Source organism: Thalassophryne amazonica, chromosome 14 (assembly GCF_902500255.1).
Source record: "Thalassophryne amazonica chromosome 14, fThaAma1.1, whole genome shotgun sequence".
Classification (NCBI taxonomy): Eukaryota; Metazoa; Chordata; class Actinopteri; order Batrachoidiformes; family Batrachoididae; genus Thalassophryne; species Thalassophryne amazonica.
In genome coordinates, this window is record NC_047116.1 from 76871769 (window position 1) to 76886510 (window position 14742).

A 14742-nucleotide genomic window follows, 5' to 3' on the forward strand; every position below is an offset into this window, starting at 1 on the left:
TAATTCAGTGTCAAACCGCCACTGACAGCAACCAAGCTGTTCATCTCTTCTTTGTCTATTTCATTAAGCAGCATCATCGCAACAAATTTCCATTTGTCAGCTATGCTAAGCCCAAGAGCTGATCTTGCAATTTTAGTTCTAGTTATGTGAAATTTCAGGCTCAAAAAACATGAAAGCACAATCTTGGTGTAAACATTTAAATTCAAAATGAAATGCCGAACCTAATGCTGATGTCGATGCAAAAGCTTGTTGGTTCCCTCTTTGCTACATTGTACACGATCCCGGGTTCTCCAGAACATCCTGCCGTTTTGGATCCATCGCTCATGGTGTGGAAGGTCTGTTCCTGACTTTTGCCTGTTTTTGGATCTTTCGAAAGACTGTTACCTATTTTTGCCCAAGCCTGTTTGTCTGCTGCTCTTAAGACTGGAATAGTTTTGCCTGCAGGGCAGTTACCCTGCTTTTACACATAGCTCAGTACACAGTCAAGAAATGGATGTCTGGTAGTGGAACTTCTAAAATTTTAAAGACAAGACATTAACCACTGTCACCATGAGTATGGCTGTGAAGATTGAGTCCAGGATATTGTCGTGGTTCGGATTATATCAACGCAAGGTGACATTCAAACATTGAGTTTTGGTGTAATTCCAGGCACTTAAAATGGCCACATAAAACAAGTTACAGCAACCTCTTAATCATGGCAAAGTAAAGGCTTTACATTGACATCAGTGCAACCAATCATCTTCTGGCATCTATTGTCTCACTCAACCAGAGGCTCCAACCCATTATACTTGGTTCTACATATTATTTTGTTAAAGCGTCACACATTTATTATTTAAATGCATCAAATAACCCCTACGTTACCACTATTTAGTCAACCAATCAAGAAACTATTCTAAGGTTAGCGCAGCTATGTCTAGTTAAATGATAAACACCATAAATGGTTTCCCTTCATGTCCGTCCTTAAGTCATTTGCCTTAGTCAATCATATAATGGTTTTCATTATAGGCCATTTCTCAACATTCTCCACTTTGTTTTTCTTCTTTTTCAGCTTGTTTTCTAATGCCCTTTTTGGCCAGACGCCAAATTTAGGCGATGCATGTCTCTTGAGGCATGCTATAATTTAAGAAAAAGGGGTCCCTATGGTGCATCTTTACTACTAAATCTATAAACACGCCGTGTAAGGGTCCCCTTTTTATAACTTTGCAATGTGATATCTATGTGTATGCATTTAGCTTTATCTGTGTTACGCAGATGATGGTAAGGACAGACATTTACCCGACCTTTGTTACTAACATATATCCTTCTTTGTTTTTATTTACACTCGGATTTCTGGAACCAGTCCGCAATTCAAACTCAAGAACCAAGATCATAGTCCGTTTTCAGTGCCATTACGTCAGTCTGCACTCCTCAGCATTTACTCAGCGTCTGAAGTTTTGGGAGAAGTTGGGGAATATGGGGAGGTTGGCCTTTCAGGGGTAGTGGAGGAAGGATCAGGAATTCTGGCTTTCAGACAGTCGTGCAGTTCTCTGATGGATCTTTCCAGCTCCTTGTGCTGCTTGGCCAGGTTGTACAGGGCCCCCAGAGAATTCTTGCCCACATTCAGGGTGGTGGTGGCCAGCCCTAGCTGTTCCCTTTCCATATGCTCCATCATGCTGGCTAGCATGTCCATACTAGACTGAAGACCACACAGTTGAGTATGGAGGCCCTCTTGAGCACAAGAGATGTTGGCATTGTCACGGTGTATCCTTAACAGGTATGCAGCTGTCTGACTCAGTTGTGGCATGATTTCCTCAAATAGCCCATGGGGAATGTGATTTGTGAGGGGCAGGAGCTGCTCCAAGGTTTTTGGAACAGACTCTTGTGGAAGACGAAGCTCTCGAACCAAGATTGCCATGTCCAGTGGGGTGACCATGACCAGATTAAGGTTGTGCAGTCCAGGGGACAGGAAGTACAAGGGGGAAGGCATTTCGTGTGTGGGGGGAGTATTGCTGATGTCGCTCGGGCAAGTGGCTGGGACACTCTGGGCATTTAGCAGCCTGTACAAAGCTCCCCTCTGTCCTGGTCGGTGAGTTCGACTAAGGTCCACCCCTGCTGATCCTCCTCCAGAGGTACTGGGCTGATCGGAATATCTCTCCTGCCTTGGGGGTGGAAAGCTGGGGACAGGTCCTAGCAGTGAATTGGGTCTAGGATGCACTCGGGCGGTTGCTGCATATGGCCGACCTTGGCTGCCTCCCCTGGAGGGTATCATTGCCACTGGCACATGTGACTGTCTCCATGGCATCTGCGGAAGGGGTGTGTTCCTGAGTCCAAAGGGTCCTTCAGGTGATGGTGGAGTCCTCGGGCCGACTCTTGCTGCAGGCAGATTCTGTGAAGCCGTCATCGCCAGGTGCTGGAACGATGAAGATCCTTCTGTTGCCAACTGGTTTAGCTGCTGGATGGATGGCGGCTGTGGCGACCAATCATGTCTCGACCATCCCTCCTGTATATCCTCTTCTCCAAACAGTTCTGAGAGTCCAATCAGACTTGATAGAGGCAGATCAGGCATAGGTCCCTGATCAGGGGAGTCTGGTCTCTCAGCCATACTCCTGTGTCCTAGTAATATACATATACGTTCATTATTACAGCTCCATGTCATTCTTTCAGATATTGTCTATCCTATCCCTCATTTTTGTGGGTGCATGTGTGTGAATGTAAATGTGCGTGCATGTCTTCTTCCTCGTCTACAATATCACCAAGCACGGTCCATCCCAGTCCTCCCTATCTGGGGTATATGCCACAATATTAGGGAGCTGGGGGCTGTCGGGGAGGATAATTGGTATTTCATCCATTTCCATATATTCTGGTTCTCTGTCTGTTTCGTTTGTGCTTTCTTCCAGGGCTCGGATGGCTAACAGTGGGAGCTGTCCTACTGTGGATGAAATCAATTTATTGACCAGAAATTTTATCAAGGGAATACCACAACATATTACCAGCAAGACCGCCACCCCTGTTAGTGCCAAGACTACACCTATCTGGTATAACCAGTCTTTCCATGATATCCACCCTCTCCTTAGAGTCCCAAACAGTGAAAATAGTGGGCCAATATTCATTCCATTCCCTACAATGTATCCAGAATCGTCAGTTTCATTTCTCCCTCCTATGGAGTTACTTAACAGTTCCTGTTGCATCTCTTCAAGTGTGATTAAGAGCTCTGTCAAATTTCCGTCTTCCCCTGTACGCATGGGAATAGCTGTGCAACATTCGGTGGCTTTGATCATAATACAAACTCCTTGTTCATCAGCCATCATCATCTCGATAGCTAATCTATTTTGCATTGTCATTAGCGAGGTGGCGTGCAGCTGTTCGGTTAAGGCTCCTAGTGCTGCCAATGTCCAGTTCAGGTATCTTTGCTGATTATACCACAAGTAATTAATCCACTGCACCTCCTGGAACCTAGAACGGATTTTTGGAGTAACCCCGAACAGAGCCAATGCCCATCCCCATTTATCCGCGTCTTCATCTGCTTTAACTCTGCTACTGTCTATGGCTTCTAACTGTCGGGGTATCCCTTCTGGTATCCCGTTTCTTACTGTGACGTTGTAGTCTGTTTTAAGTGTCATTATTCCTCTTTTCTTATGAAGTTTCTGTGGCATGGGTTGTATTGAATTTGGCATTTCAATTACTGTTATAGCTCCTGTGAGCATCACAGGAGCACAAAGGCCTTTCCAATTAGGGGACAGCGATGACAGGAGTTTCCTTCTTTGTCCGCATATCCAAAAGATGTCAGCTAAGGGTACCGTTCCCTTAGCTAAATTTGGAGTAGATACCCATGAAGCATGGGTGAGATTCAGTCCAATTACAGACCCCCCTGTGGCCGGTACTATTTGTTCACACTGTATGCCTGCTGCTGGCAGGGTGTGACAGACGGTAATGTTCCATGCTGTTTTGGCCGGTTTGTATTCTTGCTGCTTTTGCATACACTGTATGTGGTGTTTTGACTGGGTCGTCCCTACCTGCCAATCGCTTATGTATTGTGCTACTAAGCCTTTAGCTATACAGAATGGGTGTATCATCCCTTTCTCTATTTTAATCATAGGTGGAACGGTTCCTTCTGTACTTAGGGGCACTGGACAAAGTTTACTGTCGGCAGCATATTTTTCATCACCTACTGCCATTTTCATAACACATTGTGTATAGCACTCTGCTTGGTCTGAGTTATGTTGGGGGCTCCTATAACAGTTGTTGATATCAGGTAGGGGTTTAGCCTGAGGTATCACACCTTTCCGGTGACAGGCTATGCAAGGCTTTTCACTGATCTGCCTAGCCGAAAATTTCAACCATTGGTAAAATAAATTGGTCTTCAACCCTTGTGTGCGGGCTAGGTCTGTACTGGGATCCCATCTCCCTAAGTGACTGCTTGTTTCTAGGCTTCTAATTGTCCTCTTTTTCCTTGGTTTGATTTTTACCCATTTTGTGGCTTCATGTACTGTAACAGCTACGTCTTGCTTGGTTTCCCTGCATCCTCTTTTATCACAGATTACCTCTATGTTGAGTGTTCCCTCCTCTTCACATTTGATGCTAATGGCTTCGCCTAATATGTAATCCCCCAGCTTTCCCTGTATTCCTATGTTCTTGTAGGCTTTTGATTTAATGTATACCAAATTATATGTTTTTCCTGTGTTTAGAATGCCTTGTTTAGCTGCTATTGCGGCCATGGCCACGGCACAGTCCGTTGTATGTTTTGGATGTCTATTTTCTCCCATACTGACCACCAGTAGTATTGTCAATCCCTTGAATAATTCCTTAATCATTGCTCTGATGACTGTTGAGAGGTGCTACTAGATGTGCTACTGAGTGAGCCGTCACTAGATGAGCTGTCACTAGGGATGTGTGGTGTATCTGTGCTTTGTCTGGGTTGTACTTCCTGTGGTTCTTCTGTCAGTAAATCTACTAAGTTGCTGTCCGAGTCTGATGTCTCCTGTGGCCTGTCTATCTGTCGGTCTGTATTTCTGTCTGTCTGTTGGCCTGCGTCTCCAGTTGTTTCTGAGTCTGCATCTGAGTCTGTCGCTGCTCTATCTGGCAGGGATCCACTACTCTCTGAAGCTGTGCGTCGTCTTTGTTCAATCAGTCTCTGTGAGCGCCTTGGCCGGTGTTCGCCTGGCTGCAGGGAGGCGTGGCCTTCCCTCGGTGCTTCTTCTGGCTGCAGGGAGGCGTGGCCATCCCTCGGTGCTGCTGTAGGGTCTCTGGCTTCTCTTGCTTCCCCCCTTGGCCCGGCGGCTCTGCCAAGACGAGCTTGCCGAGGCCGCAGGGGCGCTGGGCCACCAACCCTACAGCAGTGGTTTAAATGAAACCAAGTGTCCTTACCGTCTACTTTGACTGCTGTACGTGAGGCAAGAATAACTTTAAAAGGACCTTCTCGGCGGGGCCTGTCCCACTTCTTTTTGAACACTTTGACGTAAACCAGATCACCAGGCTGGATGCTCTGATTTTCGAGTGGAATCTCTGCTTCTCTGTCTTCTGTAGCACCTTTGACCTGCAAAAACATAGTTTTGTGTATTTGGGTTAACTGTCTCAGATAATTATGCCATTCGTCTTGTAGCTGCTCCAGCGATGGTCCTTCGTAGGGTCCTCTCAGGTATGGAATAGGCATCGGCCGACCTGTAAGAGCTTCAAATGGTGTCAAATGGGTTAGTCGGTTAGTTTGTGAACGCATTGACAATAAAGCAAGCGGCAACGCATCCAGCCAGGTTAGTTTGCCATTGCTGTCTGCTATGATTTTTGCTAGTTTGTTCTTTAAAATGCCATTAGCCCGTTCCACCGGCCCATTTGATTGAGGGTGATAAACACACCCAAACTTCTGTTTGATACCTAATTGTTTGAATGTTTCTTGTGTAACCTTGGCTACAAAAGCCCTACCGTTGTCAGATGAGATAGTATCTGGAATGCCAAATCTTGGAAAGACATCTCGGCACAAGAATTTGGCTACCGTTTTATGGTCTTGATTTGCAGAGGCTACTGCCTCAATCCATCGGCTGAATCTGCATATCACTACCAAAACATATCTCATTCGTTTAACTCAATTTTCAGCTCCCATGTCTGTGAAATCCATCATAAGATGTCTGAATGGCCCATCAGGGAGCGGAATGTGGGCTAAAGGGGCTGTGAATGATTTCCGGACATTGTACTGTGCACATACCTCACACTCATTCAACAAACGGTCCACTGTAGCTGCCATATATGGTGACCACCAGACAGCTTTTAGTTTGTTCATAATTTGGACTCGCGAACAATGATCGGGTCCGTGGGCCCAAATGATTGCATGTCGTAATAAATTGGTGGGTAACACAAAATGTCCATGACTACTGCGCCACAGCTTGTCCGCTGGCCCCTGACTGCGTGTCTCAATAGCGCCTCGTTTAACCCACAGTCGTTTTTCTTCTCCACTGGCCCTACTTTGAGCCACTATCAGTGCGTCAAGTGAAACCAGTGGGGCACAATCTTGGATGGTTAGCAGGGGAAACATATTTTCCCCTTGTGCTCCTTTGCGAGCTGCGTCATCTGCTAAGTTGTTACCTTGAGCTGTGATGTTATTATTCTTTTGATGACCTGCACATTTAATGATGGCTACCTCAGACGGTAATTGGAGAGCTTGTAACAGTTGGGAAATCGCTTCTCCATGAGTGACAGGGGTGCCATCTGCTCTCAGGAATCCCCTTTGTTTCCAAATGTTTGCATGTACATGACATACGCCATAAGCGTAGGCTGAGTCTGTGTAGATATTAACACATTGATCTTTAGCTATCTTGCAAGCCATAGTTAAGGCTTTGATTTCTGCCAGTTGGGCTGAACAAGGCTGATCAATTCCTTGGGACTCCAGTAATTCAAAGGTCTCGCCATCCATGTTTAGTTTAACAATCCCCATACCCGCATGCAATCCCGCGGCATCCCAAAAGCATGAGCCGTCCACGAACAGGGTTAGATCTGCATCTATGGCGTGATTATACAAATGTTCTCTGGCTCTCAAAAATTTCTCTGTCTCTGCCACACAGTTATGTGGAGTACCATCTAACGGTGTGGTCAATTTGGTGGCGGGATTCACCGTGTGACAACGTTGTATTGTTATTTCTGGAGCGGACAACACAACTTCATATCCAGTGCGTCTAGCTTGTGTTAAGACAAAACATTGACTGGTTAGCAGGGCATGTAACTGATGCGACGTGTACAACGTTACTGCATGTCCCATGATTATGGATGATGCTTTTTGAAATGCAAAGGCAGCTGCTGCTAGACCCTGATAGTATGGTGGCAATCCTGTTTCAATGTTGTCAAGCTTTGTACTATAATAGGCCAATGGTTGTTTTCCTTCATTTGTTTCCTGCATTAGTACAGCACAAGCATAACCAGCTTTTTCAGTAACATACAAATGGAAAGGTTTCCCATAATCTGGGTTACCTAACGCGGGAGCAGATTGCATGTCTGTTTTTAGGGCCTCAAAAGCTCCCGTTGCCTCATCTGTCCAGACGAGGAGAGCTGCATTGCTTGTTTGCCCCACTGCTCTAATCATGGCACGCAAAGGTGCAGTTTTTATAGCATAATCACAAATCCACGGCCGACTGTACCCTGCCATCCCAAGGAATGAAAGCATCTGTCCCACTGTTTGGGGTTTGGGAGCCTTGATTATAGCCTCCACTTGGCTTGGGGCTATATATCGCGTGGTCCCACACAACTGTCTTCCCAAGTATTCTACTTGTTGTTTGCAGAACTGCAATTTGTCCTTACTTACTTTATGACCTCCATCTGCCAATGCATGCAATACAATTAATGAATCTTTTTCACACTGTTCTTGAGTCTCTGATGCAATAAGGAAATCATCCATATATTGCACCAATGTACTGGGTATATCAAGGTGTTGTAAATCTTCAGCCAGGACTTTGTTAAAGATGGCTGGGGACAGGTTCAGTCCCTGAGGTAGCCGTGTATACGTTAACTGTTGTCCCAGAAATGTGAATGCAAACAAATGTTGTGAGTCTGGGTGCACAGGCACACTGAAATAGGCTGAACACAGATCGATTACTGTGTACCATTTTGCTCCAGCAGGGATGCTTGATAGTATAGTATGCGGATCAGGTACTATAGGTGCATCCATTTCTATTATTGCATTGATAGGACGCAGATCATGTACCAGCCGATACTCTTTGGTATTGTTTTTAGGGATAGGATAGATAGGAGTATTGCATGGGCTTGCAGTTTTTATTAAAACTCCAGCTGCCATTAGTCCCTTAATTACTGGTTTTATGCCTTCAATAGCCTGAGGTTTTAATGGATACTGCCTTTGGTGAGGCAGTTTTGCTCCCGGTTTTACTTTTATTTTTACTGGTAAGGCTGTTTTTACTAGTCCTACATCTGTTTTGCTTTTGGACCACACCACTGGTGGTATTTGCTCTAACAATTTCTCTTGTTGGGTCGATAACACCATTTGTCCCTCTGGTCTAGGATTGAGCTCCACTTTTTGAGCTATAGCCTCATCATTTACTTTTAAATTAATTCGTATAAACTGCTGGTCTTTTGACAGATGTACTTGTGGACTTTCCATGTTTTGCCATTCTTCAACTTCTGAGGCTGTCTTTACCATTGGACCTAGGTCATGGGATTCGTACTTTTCTGAGACTAAAAGGGTCACATGAGGTGTGGCATTCGGCACTTGATACCATTGTTGTTCAGCTGAAGTTAGCTTGACAGAAGCTGCGGCCCCTTGGGGGCCTAAATAAATTTCTGTGGTGGTTATGTGAAACAGCCGTTGATTCATCAATACATCCCAGCAGCATGCATAGTCAGTTTGTTCTTGTTTGGCATCGAACATCAGGGTGACATGTAAAGGTAAACTAGGTGTATATACTGCTTCATAGTGTTGTTCTGCCCAGGGCTTCCATTTTTCCCATTCCAGTTGAAGATTTGAATTTTCTGGTTGTAACTTCAGCCAGTATACCATGGGTTGCACAGGTCGGACCTTGTTTTCCATGTCCATAAGCACCATAATGTTGGCGAGTGCTTCATCAGGAAAGTGTATTTGCAGTCCTTGATGGGTACACACTATCTGGGTTTGTAGCTTACATAAAATGTCTCTTCCCAGCAAATTCACAGGTGTATTTTGTGAGTATAACAGGGGTGCTTCAATTGTTTTTCCTGCAATCGTTACAGGAAGTGGGCGTGTAAAAGGTATTATTTGAGTCTTCCCAGAGAAGCCGATGGTCTTAATTACAGACCCAGAGAGGGGGAGATGAGCGCCCATTTTCCCTATGCAAGAGTATGTTGCCCCTGTATCCACCATGAAAGGGAAATCTCTGTTTGTATATTAACGGTGACGGTTGGCTCTTCCTTAGGTATCATCGAAATAGCCAATGCCACCGTTTCCCCCTCTGTCTTCTCTAGGCCTCCCTACTGCCAATAGGCAGAGGGTCCAACCCAAGGTCGGGCCGGACAATTTCTCATTCGATGTCCAGGTTGTCCACAGCTCCAACACTCATTAGAGGGTTGATCCCCTATTGGGGGTGTTGGTCCCATAGGCGGTCCCGCTTGACTGTTCCTGGGAGCTGAGTTCTGGAATCTGCTTCCAAATGAAGGTTGGCGAGATCCTCTTCGCCACCCTCCTCTTTGACCTTGAAAGTTCCGTGACTCTCCTCTCCACCCATGACTGTAGGTGGGTCCATTTCTGGGTGTGCCAGTGCTATGGTAGTGATAGTGATGCTCCACTGGTGCTGAGACTTCTCCTGTAGGAGTGCTTCCTGCTGCTCCTTGGGGGCTCTGTGTGGCTGTTACCACAGGTGCCTGTATGGTGGCAGCAGTGTTTGCCGTAGGGCCTGTGCTTGCTGGCTCAGAAGGAACAGGGGTCATCATTGGTGCCTGGGTCTTTGTTTTTTTCTTTCTTGACTTTGGTTAGCTCTCCCAACTGCATCTGCACCAATTTTTTCGTCAGGGATTTTGCTGCATCTTCTTCTTTTTGTTTTCTTTCTTGTAGATTTCAAGATGGTGACAAATATGCTCAGAGTATAAAGCCCAATTCATTTCGATAGTCCCACGACTCCATCTAGGGCTTCTGAACCTCATCTGGTAGAGCCTTTTTTACAGTATTTTTAAACAGGATTTCAGTGCTGGAGAATGGTTCCATGCATTTCCTGTTTCCTCCGCCCATCTCTCTGGAATCGGTGCAGGAACTTCTTTGGGCCACTCTTCAGGTGTCCCATCCTCATCATCCAATTTAGAGGGATCCAAGACCTCAGGGTACTTCTTCTCAGTCCTTCCCACATGGAGTTTCTATAGCGATTAAAGGGGACTTAATCATGTGATTAGTGCCCATCATTTGTGTTAGTCCAACCTTTCCTGCTAATTCTTCAGTGTCATGTTTTCCCATGACATGCATTAGCAAGGCTTTTATGTCACCTAAAGACAAGGTTACCCCTGCAGTGCCTTCTTCTAAGGCAGTTATCCATCTCCCAGCTCCTTGGGTGATGTCTGGCAGCCTGTTGGCCAGCCCCACCATGTCTGTCCAGCTCCATGGGGTATACACATGATGACCATTTCTAACCACCAATGGGCATATGAGGTCTTCGTCCTCCTCTTCTTCTGTGGGGGCTCCATACTGTCTTCCAGATCGAGTGCGACTGACTGGTTCCAGGCAGTCCATCCAGTTGGTTATATTCTGTTCTAAAGCCGCTATGTCTTTGGCTACACATTGTTGTCTTTGCCTGAGTCGGGCCTCTTTTGCACTCTCAATGATGATCTCACCAGAAATCTTTCGGGTGGGTGGCTCTATAATGTGATTCCCTTGATTGGGCGTCGATTGTTGTAATATTCTTCTTTCCTCGGTGTCCCTATGTCTTTGTATTCTTTCCTTCGCTAGCCGAAGCTGCTCAGCTAGTTCTTCATTATCTCTTCTGGTCAGATCCAGTGTGTCACAGAAGCTCTTGTGCCACTCTTCGGAGCCTCTATAGCCTGTGAAGGTCCAGTCGGCTGACTTATGGTGGGAGGGGACGGTTTTCAGTGGACCTCGATGTGCAGGCGGAGCCTTCAGGTCTCTCTCTTTATCCTCGTCTGCCTCCGTGTCACTGTTATTTGTGGCCCCCCCTGCTGGTCGTGGTGAGCGACCACCTACTTTCGGACTTGGAGACCTTGTATGATCCATTTGACAGACTGAGGACCTGTCTCCTTGTGGCTCCGAGCTTTTAGTGTCAGTGTGAATTTGCCCTCCACATCCATGCCTTGGTCTCTTCACGAGTTCCTAATACAAATTGTCCAGCTGTCCTTCCATATCATGACGGTTATATGGGGGTGGCTCTGCTTCCCAGCTCGGTTGCACTGGCTTTAGTCCTCTTTGGATCTTTCCTCTGTCATTTTTTCTCTTTTCTGCTGTAGCCTCTGCTTCCTGCTTGAACAAGGCCAAACTTCTTTTTCTTCAGTGCGTTTTTGTTGTTATTTACGTTCTTCTGCTGATCTTTAATTTCTTTTTTCTGTATTTCTACCGCAACTGCTTCACACATCACCGGATCAAATGATCCCTCCAAGGCCATTGCCTGCCCCCATGTGACCTTTTGTGCCACTTTCTCATACATTGGTTGGCCTTAGTGCGTTTTCCTGGATATTTTCTTAGTACTAAGTCTAGCGGGGGTACTTTCCCGACCTTGACCTTGAGAGTTACCCATGTAACCCTGACAAACGCTATGTGAGATGTTTCTATGGTGCTCTGGTAGTCCCTCAGGGCTGTCCTGATCCAGACCAATAACTTGCCAGCTTAACACCTGTTTTGTATTTTAAACCCTTAAAAGGATTAAATTCCAACTGTTATGCCCGTCTTCTTTTTCTTTAACTAAATATGAAAATTTACCTGTTTCCCACCGAACCTTCCTTGGGACCACAGTCAGAGTCAACCCTAGGAAACAGTTCTTCACCTGGATCGGTTGGTAGTGTTATTAAATGATTTAATGGTATGCTAATTTCTTTATTATGGATCAGCACAAAGCAGCTCCAGCCACGGGGTTAAACCCTGATGCACAGACGTCTTATCAGCAGCTCCCAATTAATTAGAGGGAATGTTCTTTCTTTTGCTTCAGATTGACTACCTTAGTAATCTGCCATAATTTCTGATTGATCTCTTGTTCGTCCTGCCAATGTTCTGCTCCTACACTGTCAAAATAGGTCCTTTCCAGCCAAAAATGTGTCCTGATTCCCTGGGTTTCGTTGTCTGTCAGTCAAGTAATGTTCTGGAGTATTTTCATCATCACTTAAGTCTCCCATCAAGACTGTCCCAAGCATTGATCAGTCTGTCAGCTTTTTTCACTATACTCTAAGCTTTAACTCTTTTGATTTATAACCAATTTTATTTCTTTACTCCTCTTACAACCCTAACACTTCCTAATGTCTTTGCTCCCGACTTTCTATTTCCTTCTAATTTTTAACTTCTGCTTCTCATCTTTTTTCTGCTATGTTGTTTTATTAGTTTTCTTTCTTTGAAATAATATCTACCTTCTCTGTATTTACATAGCAGTCTCTTCTCCTGTCTTTTTCCCCACTGTCTCTGTTTCTCACTTTTCTCTTTGCCTGTCATGCACCTCCCAAGTCCTCCTGTTGGGTCTAAACGCCTCCTCCTTCTCGTACTCTTTACATTAATCTTGTATGTCAACCAGCCTGCAAGCCCTCCACAGCTTTGCCTGCAACTCCCCGCTTACTCTCCGCTCTCCCACACACCAATTTTCAAAAGCTTTATACACAAAAATGATTAAAAACAACTTTCTATATATCTCTATCTAGACTTCTGCCACCCTTTACTCCGCGGCTTTAAACAACCTTTTTATTCACTTAACCCAATGTGTTCTGTTTAAGTATATATCTCTTCTTCACGTTAGACAGCTTCTCCGGCGCTGCCAGCAACTCATATATTATTTATTTATTTTTTTTTCTTAACAAGCTACTCTTTGAGCGTACAATATTTCATTTACTTCTACGCCTTACCGCGCCCTCGCATGCGTATCCTGTGCTTAATATTTATTTTTCATAAGCTCCTTTCTGAGCATACAATATTTCATTTATTTCTACGCCTTACCGCGCCTCGCGTGCGTATCCTGTGCCTTTCTGCACTTTCTTCTACTTTTTTCCCACTTACTGAGCTCCTCGTGAGCTTAATGTGCCTTTGCCTGAAAATATTCTCTTTTTCTTTTCTTATAAAAAACTCATATTACTGTGTACTTAATTACTTATTCTTCTCCCACGCCCCACAAGCGTGTATTTGGTGCCTTACTGCACTATTTTCTGCTTCATTAACTCTCATGTATTCTGCACTAACTCTTCATTTATTTTATTTTTTTTATAGTTTTTCTCTTTTCTTAAAAAATGACGTCCTTTATTGAGCTCTTTTACTTACTGTCAGCTGTGCTACTTTGCACTTTTCTCTTTAATCTCTTTATCACGTACGGTATTTCTACTGCGCCCCCTCAGGCGCTTATCTTGTGCTTCCTCTGCACATATTCTCTGTTAACTCTTTAAATAACCTTGTATTACCTTGTATCTATTTGTCAGTATACTCCCCTAAATTAACCCCTACAGCGCATGCTATCAGCCGGCACGTTAGTAATGAATTTCAACACCAATTATTACCCAAGCATCCAGTTAGTTCTCCATGCACTCTTTTTCCGCACCAGAGTTCATGAACATTCCTGACCTTTCACTCACACAGACATTCTTTTTCCCGGGAACACACACACCTTCTGAGCATTTTATCTACAAGGCCTGATAATTTTCAATCTTATCTTTTTTTAGACTCTTATCAATTTTCTTAGTCCAGGTTCTTTGGGTACGAGGCATTAAAAATATCACCTGTCAACTTGGGCGGAAATCCCGACTCACTCCTCCAGATTGTGCAGAAGTTATAAAAGGTTTCTGCTTACCTTTTAGTCGTGATCACTGTTATTTACGGTCTGGCGGGATGAACTGGACTGCCCCAGGCTGCCGGAATGCCCCTGGACCCTCCTGAAGCTGGCTCGCCAAGTTCTGTCGTGGTTCGTCTTTAGTCTTCTCGGGATGTCGTCTTTTAGATAACACAAACTAATTGCAAGTGATATGCTAGAAAAGGACACAACACTTTAGAATAATTCAGCCTTAAGCAAGATAAAATGCACAGAGTTTTTAAGTTTATTTAAGCCTTCGACACAGAGCTTAGACAAACTGAGTCCTCTAGAGAGACTGAATATGACACAACCGCGCTCATCTATTATGGAGACCCGCGGGCATCGCTCCTCCTTCGACTTTTTTATTTATTTCATTCCCAAGGACATGGTTTCTATTGGAAGCGTCCTCTAGTGAACCCTAAGCAGGTGTTAGGCCATTATTCAATGTGACAAACGCTCCCATTAAAACGTGAAGGATTTACAACTGATTTTTTTAAAAGACCTTCAGCCACCAGGTGCAGCTGGCCTGAGGCCCCCCGCACGTGGCCTCAGCCACAGGTGCAGCTGGCCCGAGGCCCCTTGCACGTGGCCTGCGGGAAAGCACCTAAGAGGCCTTGGAAAGCCCCTGACAGACTGAATGACTAATAGAGCCCTTTTTTTTGGGTTGAACACCTGCTAGTTCAGCCAGAGGACATACAGTTCAGATCAGGACACTTGATAGTTCATCATAGTTCAAATAAGGACCTAAAAATTCTTCTACAATATCAAAACAGGGATTTTGGCTGTAACATCCATTCCTGCTTCACCTGAGGTTATTATAAATACCTGT